Source organism: Mustela erminea, chromosome 8 (genome assembly GCF_009829155.1).
Source record: "Mustela erminea isolate mMusErm1 chromosome 8, mMusErm1.Pri, whole genome shotgun sequence".
Classification (NCBI taxonomy): Eukaryota; Metazoa; Chordata; class Mammalia; order Carnivora; family Mustelidae; genus Mustela; species Mustela erminea.
The window spans coordinates 81,587,440-81,596,581 of record NC_045621.1 but is presented as its reverse complement, the minus strand read 5'-3'; positions in this window follow the sequence as shown (position 1 = coordinate 81,596,581).

Genomic DNA, 9,142 nt, shown 5'->3' with positions numbered 1-9,142 from the left:
TTTTTGTATGCACTGTGATTTGTTGTTGTTGTTCTTGCTGAAAACTGGACATTTAAATTTGATAATATAGTAAGTCTGGGTGCCTGACTGGCTCAGTTGGAAGAGCACGCGACTCTAGATCTCAGGTCGTAAGGTCAAGCCCCATGCTGGGTATAAAGAATATTTAAAAAAAAAAAATAAATAATAATAATGTAGTAAGTCTGGAACTCAGATTCTTTTCCCTTCCCAGGGTTTGCTGGGTTTTATTTTTGTTTTTGTTTTTTAGCCTTTGTCAGCTGTCTCTGTGCTGAAGATCAGGCTGAGGTGTGAGCTTCAGTTCTTCTCAGGTCTTTTCTGAGGCTATGCTTTTCCCTGGCCATGCACAGTGCCTTTCTAATTTCCCCTATATATGAGTTTGTTTTTGAATGTAAATGAGAAAAGCTGAAAAATGAAAAGGAGAAAAATCACTGGTCTTTTAAATCACCTAGCAGTCACTTCAGCCAGAGAGGGAGGGGCTTACAACAATGTAGGGAATTATGACAACAATGACCCCCCACTCTTTGTCTGTACATCTGTGATCAGAGGCAGTAATCAGTGACCAGAGAACAGATCTCTGATATTTGGAGGGCAGTGTCCATTTTGCCAGCCCTGGTTTTTGCAAGCAGTATGTAAACTGCTCCGGGAACATGTGCATAGCTGCCACCATAGAGCTGGGGGTGGGGGATGGGGTAACTGCTATTGTGCTAAGCATTGAAATTGACTGAAATTACTGCAATTCCAAAGTAGTTACACTAGGCTGTTTCCGCTCCTGCAGTTGTTGTCTAGGTGGGGAGAAAGAGTTCCAATACTTCCTTCTCTATCCTCTCCTCGGAATCCTCCCAAGGCTAGTTTTTTAGGCCAGTCATTGAGGTTGGTTCTGACCCCAGGTGGGCTGTTTTAGCAGTCTCTTTTCCTAATTCTCTCTGGTGAACTAGCTAGCCTACGGTTTAGGTTTATTGCTCTTAATTAAAAAGAGCTGTTGTTTTCTAGAGCACCCTTAAGCTTGAACTACTGCACACTCTGTTTAAAATAATCAGTTCCTTTTTTTCTAAAAGACTATTTATTTGAGAGAGAGCATGAGTGGGGGGAGGGGCAAAGGGACAAGTGGGGTCCTAAGTGGGGAGCAGGATGCGGGCTTGATCCTAGGATGCTGTGATCATTACCCGAGCCCAAGCAGATCCTTAACCAACTGAGCCACCCAGGCGCTGCTTGACCTCTCTTTTCTAATGGACTGCCTCTCCCCTTGGGCAAATTCTCTGAGCCATTACTCTGAGCGCTGGCTGGTGTGGTGGCCTCTAATCTTCTTGGCTTAGCCTCCACCCTAAAGTGAGCAAGCTCATGTGGGGATGATTGAGACCCCAGTGTTCTTGGTTTGTTAGGCATTTTAGAAAAACTCCATTCTATGGATGAAAGAAGAAAGGAGAGTTAAAGAGCCTTTTTAACTTGAAGTTGGAGGGGATGAGAAATGCTGATGGCATACCTCGCCTCGTGAGATATGGTAACCACTGACTGAGAGGTGAAGGGAAAGGGAGCCCTGTCTCATTGACCGTACATACCTCCTTGGACTGGGGCCTCCATTAAGCTGAGATAGGGTAGAGAGTGAGAGGTAGGGAGTTGTGACTCCAATGCCACACACACTCGCTGCTCTTATGAAGTTTAATAGATTTCCTTGAATAAATGTTTCTTTATGTGTTGTATACCCATAGGACAATTTCCATGGGCTTCAGATGACTGTTTTAAAATAATAGTTTCCAGGGGCGCCTGGGTGGCTCAGTCGTTAAGCATCTGCCTTCAGCTCAGGTCATGATCCCAGGGTCCTGGGATTGGGCCCCACATTGGGCTCCCTGCTCAATGGTCGTCTGCTTCTCCTTCTGCCTGCTACTCTGCCTATTTGTGCTCTCTCTCTCTCTCTCTGTCAAAATGAATTAAAAAGTCTTAAATAAATAAAAAACAGTTTCTAAGAGCTTTGTGTTTTTTTGCTGGGGAATGGGTCTACCCAGCTCCTCATGGATACTGACCTGGGCGTGAAATTCCCACCCAATCTGTTTTATACACTGCTGATGAAGTGATTCTCTTTGGGGTGTTTTGATTGATATCATTACTTTGATTAGAAATTGTCAAAATTTCACAACTAGTGCCAGGGCTAGGAGTGATTTAATAATCACTTCACTCTTACTTGTCAGGCACAGAATCCGGCATTATTTGGTGCAGCAATGCACCCAGCTAAAAGATTATAGCAACTAGGTGTGGTCATGTGAATGAGTTCTGGTCAATGAGGTGTAAGTAGAAATGTTGCTTCTGTCTGAGGAAAACTGCTGTAAGAGAGTAGTTCATTCACGATTGTGACCCTTTGCCTTTTCTTGTTGACTAGAACATGGTGTTGATGGCTGGTGCACTAGGAGTCATCTTGGTCTATGAGGCAGTCTTGTGTATGGAAGTTAGATAGTGAGGATGGCATAGTAGAAGCATAGAAAAATTTTTGCTTTGATGACAGAGTTCTTTGTCATATCCTGGAGCTGCCAAATCCATCCTGGATTGCCTTCTTATGAAGAATATAAATCTTGTGTGTTTAAGCCACTATTTTGCTCAAGTGTCACTTCCTCTGAAGTCTTGTCTGACTTCTTGACAGTTAAAAATGGTTTCTCTCTTTTTTTGAATTCTCATAACACTTACCTCTAACTCCCGGTGGTTACTGATACATGATATAACATCCCCCCTTGTAATAACATTATTTAGGTTTATGCTGAAAGAAGCCAGATGGCTAGCCTAATAAAATCTAGCCCAGATTCTTCTTCAAGGCTCACTGTGGGGGAGGAATCACCAAGAGAGGAGTGCTGGCTGGACCTCAAAGCTCTCATTCCTGCTCCGAGATTCACTTCTCTCCGGGGACTCGCTCACTAATCGCTCCTACCACCTATAGGCTGGTCTCCCCTGCTTTCATTTTTAGGGTTCAGCCCAAGTATGAGGACACGGAACATACAGCTTTTCCTTAAATCCATTTGGCGCAGCTGAGAATAGGCTAGGAGATTTCTTTAAAGATTATTGAGAGCCCAGGGTAACAAAGGGGAAATAAAGAAAAAAACAGTAAAATAACTTTAGGTAATCTGTTTTATTCATCTTTAGCTTGAGGTCCCTATTGTATGTTCTGTTGCCTCCAAATAGAGATCACTTCGATGCCTTGTCGTCTTTAGATTCCAAAGATAAAACTATCCAGATGCAGCCATTACATTATTTTAAAGCCTTTGGCATATGAAGGTAGTGCACATCTGTACCTGGCACGTCCGAGCTGAGACCTGGATTTTAACATTTTTTGAAACCTTGATAATTAAGAGGATAAAAACCAAACAACTCCTGTCATTAAAATGAGTCATTTACTTACAGAGGTAATTCTTTTGGACCTAGAATTACATTCAAGTGGAAACTTTGGTAATGTAAGTATCCTCTTCTAATTGAAAGTGTTTGAGATTAGTTCCAAAGAGCTAAACTTTCTTAGAATTTTTTAAAAGATTTTTAAAATTTATTTGAGAGGAAGAGTGAGTGAGAGAGAGCGAGAGCACAAACAGGGCAAGCAGCAGAGAGAGGGAGAAGCCAACTCCCTGCTGAGCAGGGAGCCCAACACAGGGCTTGATCCCAGGACCCCAGGATCATAACCTGAGCAGAAGGCAGATGCTTAACTGACTGAGCCATAAAGGTGCCCCACCTTAGGATTTAAGAAAATAAAATTTTGTCCTTGCTGGATATCCGTACGTGCTTTCCTTGCTTTTGGACAGAATTCCCTTAACTAAGGAGGGAGCAGTAATAATGATGGAGAACTAGAACGGTGCCCGAGTCTTGGATTTGCGTTGAACATCTATATTAATCAAAGGGATAGAGGTTAAGAGATACTAGAATTGTTTTCGTGGAAGAATTTGTTGGACTTGGAGCTTAATGCAAAATTTCAGGACAGGTGATAAAGTGTGGCTGAGAGTTAATAATTAAAAAATAATAATATATCATTATTTCATTATCTTCATAATAGATATCTCATTATATCATTAATCTACATAATAGCCTTTGAAGTAACACGAGTATCATCCCCATTTTACAGATGAGGAAACTGAGGCACAGAGAGATTAGGTAGCCCAAAGTCACTCAGCTAGGATGAATTGGAGTTAAGATAGAAATGCATGCCATGCAGTTCCAGAGCCTGGGTCTTACTCCCCTTACTGTCTGCTAGAGGAAAGTGTCCATTTCTCTCCACCTCTACAGGAAAACCTGAGTTCTCATCAACCGGCATTTCGTCTCCCTTATGAAACTGAATATTTCTGATGAATAGAAAAAGGGTGATTTCATATATTTATTTTTCATCTGGCTACTTTATTGAACTCTTATAGTAGGTCTATTAGCTTTTTAGCTAACTCTTATAACTAAATAGTCATCTTTCCTGCAATTATGTAGTGAAATACATAAGGGGGAGGGGTGAATAATTATCTTTCCTCCAATTACGTATAATTTTACCTCCAATTTTTCTACACCTGTGCCTCTCATTTCTGTTTGTTGCTTTACCACATTGGCTATAGTTTATGGACTAATAAAAGTGGAATTACGTTTTAGAGTGGTTTTTGGAAGAAAAAGTGTGCGAGCAGTGTGTATAGGGCCAGAATGATCAGTGAAGAAGCTACTGCAGTTATTTTGGTGTGATGTCGTAATGGCTTAGTCTGGGATGATTATTAAAAGGAAGGGATATATAGGAAAGACATTTTAGGTAAAGAATTTAGTGGCTATAATGATGTGGGTAAGTGGTAAATAAATATATCTTACCTGAAATCAAGTGCTCTGACAGTGACAATTTGTAACAGATGTTAGTATCTATTGAAAACACGTGTCTGAAAACATCTAAAAGGAGCTAGGAGAGGGTGCCTATGTGGCTCAGCCGGTTAAGCATCCAACTCTAGATCTCAGCTCAGGTCTTGTTCTCAGGGTCATGAGTTGAAGCCCCTCACTTGGCTCCATAGCCAGCATGGAGCCTATTTTAAAAAAATAAATAGAAGAGGGTACGTGGAAGGAAATGAATCACGAATCTCTGTGTATGACAGCATTAGCAGGTAGATAGATGACAGAGTCTATTCTATGTCTATCCATCCTCTCTCTACACATCTATGGATCTACCCATCTATGGGTAGACCTGCCTATTGATCGAATTCTGAAAATCAAATCTCCATGGTTCAACCTCCGATCCTTGAACTATGTGGCCCATTGTTTGTCTTTCTGCTCCAGACACACAAGTTTCTTTTTACCCCCTGAAAACCACCAGTATCCTCACCTTCACATTTTTCGCACATTTTATTCCTTATTCTCCCACCATCTTAGTTTAAATGGCATTTGCTCAGTGAACCCTCCCCTAATCACCTCAGTCCTCCAACCCATACCACCATGCATCCTGCACTTTCCTTTCCAAAGTATCTGCCACTGTTGCAATTCAGTAGGTGTTTGTAGGTCTGTGATGTCTGCTTCCTGCACTAAATCATAAGTTCTTTATCCCTGCTATACCCCTACTGTCTAGCAGTGCCTGGCATAAAGGACACAATCCTAATGCTTGCTAAGTGTATCTTAAGTTATTGACACATGCATAGAGCTTTTAGAGTTTCTGGAGTAACATTTTGTCTGTTGGGCCTCACGTGGCCTTCACATCAAGCCTGTGAGAACAATGGCTATGGGACATTTCACTGGCACCTTACAGGAGGCCTGTACTTTCATCTGCATGACTTGATGGACTATTAACTTATACTGTCATAATTCACACAAAAGCAAAATTGATCTCCAAACACAACATGCTCTTTACACATGGGTCCTTCTCTCTGCTGAGTATGTCCCCACATTTTACACACCACTGTGCCCCATCCAGACCCTCTCACCAGCTGTGCTCCCCTCCCCAGTCTCCGGGAGTGTTAGCTGTGAACAGTTCCCTGCCCGGAGGGTACAGCACACAGTTGGTGACTGACACAAGGGTAGACAACACTACCCCCTTGCCTCCAGGTGGGACAATTTGTATGCCGAGTTTTGTGGTGGAACCAGGCTGTCTTATGCCTCACTCCCTGCTTCCCTCACTCCAAGAACCCACTTCCACGTGGATGCCCATCTCAAGCTCTGCCTCAACCCAAGACTCAGCTGCCTTTTCCACCTTACACATCTCTCTTTGCTCTACAGAGATTTTCCACCAGAAGCAATCTTCCTCTGGAGCCAGGGAGTCCCAGCAGGCTGGCAGGTATGCTGGGATCTCCACAGAGTCAGTATTTATGGAAGCCACTCTGCCAATGTCCAGAGATGAGGAAGCCAGAAAAGGACCTTCCCTGAGTCACTGAGGCATGTGCCTTCATTCCATGGTGAGCTGGCCCTCCTGGTGGAAGAGAAGCAAAACTCACTCTTTCAACTTCCTTCTCCCACTCCTAATGCCTGAAAACAGAAAAAGGCATCTTTGGGTTATATACAGGAATTTGCAGTGATGCGGCCCTAACACTCTGAGGTCCCACCACCCCTGGACCACCTGTTGTCCAAGCTTCCAAACAGGGAGGGCTCTTGAGAACCTGAACCATAGTCTCCCACCTACCTGACTTGGCTCCCTCTTCCAGGGTAGTGAAAGTGGCTTGACTGTCCACTCCAACTCCTGGGGGAGACCCTACATCCCTCCCACAAGAACATGGCTTTTGTCTGTAAATGCCACAGGTCCACTCTTCCAAATGTACCAAGGCAAGCCCAACATTCACACTGTTGATTATTTTCCATGTCTCTCTTCCTCCACTGGAAACACAGGAACCACGTCTTACTTATCATGCTTCTCTTAGTAGCTCCTGGGCTAGCAAGAAGATACATTTCATTTTTGAGTTAGAGGAGGCCTTAGAGCTCCTAGGACAGAGTCTTGTGATCAGTGCCATCAAATGAATGAATAAACTCTTTTGATGAGGATTTTTGCAGTAACTCAACCCAAGGTATATTAAGGTGGGCTTGTTAGTTAAAACCAATGTTATATTTATACAGATGTTTTTAAAGATTTATTTATTTATTTTAGACAGAGACTGAGAGACCATAAGCAGGAGGAGCAGAGGGAAAGGGAGAGACTCTCCAACAGACTCCCAGCTTAGTGTGGAACCCAACACGGGGCTTGATCTCATGACCTCGAGATCATGACCTGAGCTGAAACCAACTATTAAGCTTAACTGACAGAGCCACCCAGGTGTCTCATATTTATATCTTAAAGTAGGGATGCCTGTAGTTGTCCTCAAAGTCTATTAAGTAGAAGGACATCTTTTGATTTTTAAATGTATTCCTAAGGCTTACCTGACATTCTGAAGATAGGAAGAGAATAGGCTGTGATGAGAGCTGTCCAGGAGGAATGAAAACCTTCCACACAGCACTTTGTTTTGTTCCAAGCATGGAAAATCCCCAAACCATTTCTAAGTGTTTTTGGAATGAAGTGAGGCAGTCCTGGTCCCTTTCTGCCTGGTCCCAATCCTCTTCACCTCCTCACTGCCTTCTGCTTGCAGATGGGGGTTGCAGATGGTCACAGAGCACACGACCCACTTTCTGAAGGAGAGGGAAATGTGTTCCTCTTTTCAACTACACGCATTTTAAAAGAAGCAAACTTCTCTTTCTCCCTGCCTATCTTCTTCCCTTTTCCCTTCCTGTGGTGGTAAATGGCCTTTATGTGTCCACACTTGTCCTAGTGAGCTCAGGCAGCCATAACAAAATACCAGAGCCTGGGGGGCTAAACAACAGAAACCAATTTTCTCACAGCTCTGGAGGCTGAGAAGTCCAAGGTCAAGGTGCTGGCAGGGTCAGGTTCTGGTGAGAGGCTTCTTCCTGGCTTCCGACGGCCATCTTCTCACTGAGTGCTCCCATGGTAGAGAGGGAGAAAGGGATTTCTTGCTTCCTTTTCTTAGAAGGCCACAGTCCTATCAGATGATAACCCTATCAGGTTAGAACCCCACTCTTATGACCTTGTTTAACTTAATTACCTTCCTAAAGATCCTTTATCTCTAGATATAGTCCTATTGGAGGTCAGGACTCCAACATATGGATTGGAGTAGGACAGAGTTCAGTCCTTATTTACACCCTTGGTCCTAGAACTTTGTGGTCACCTCTCACTGTGTCTCTTGTCTCAGCCATGTGGTTTGATGTGACTGATGTTAGCAAATGTGAGGCAAGCAGAGGCTTGAAAAGTACACGCACAATTGCACTAACCCCATACACGGTTGGCTTGCTCACTCTCACACCTCTCTCTTGCCCTGACATCATGCCTGGCTTCCACCGCAAGGGATGTGAGAGATATTTGGAGAAGAGCCAAGAGCATCTTAGAACCAACTGACAACCAGATGATCACCTGAAATGTGAGGGAGCCCAGCCGACATGAGCAGGGCCTAGCCTAGCTTAGCAGAACTGCCCAGGGCCCCCAAGTCTGCTGAGAAATAACAAATGGTTCTTGTTCTAGGCCACTGCCTTTTGGAATGGTTTGTGACTCAGCAGTAGCTAACTAGTGTCATCCCTCTGTTTCTAAATTCTTCCCTACATTCTTTCGTTATGTGTGTGTATGTGTGTGTGTATTTGTTTGTATATCTTCCCTTATGTTTCTTCTTGTGTTAAGAGTTTAAGGATTGGGGGCGCCTGGGTGGCTCATTGAGTTAAAGCCTCTGCCTTCGGCTCAGGTCATGATCTCAGGGTCCTGGGATCGAGCCCCGCATCGGGCTCTCTGCTCAGCAGGGAGCCTGCTTCCTCCTCTCTCTCTGCCTTCCTCTCTGCCTACCTATGAACTCTCTCTCTGTCAAATAAATAAATAAAATCTTAAAAAAAAAAAAAAGAGTTTAAGGATTGAAACATCTCTCCAAATTTCTTGTGACTTCTTATTGCCTGAACTGGAACAGAAACCACCATTCCTCATTAGCATTTTACCCTTCTTTACTTTTCTTCAGTGCTTTTATTACTGTGTGATGTATCATGGCACATACTTATTATTTGTTTGTCTGCCTCTCCCAGTAGGATGTAGGATGATGAGGGCTTGGATTCGGTCTATCCTGTTGCATCCCCAGCACCCAGAACAGTATCTGTATAAATACTTGTGGAGTGAATGAATGTCTGTGGATAGCTATGGAAT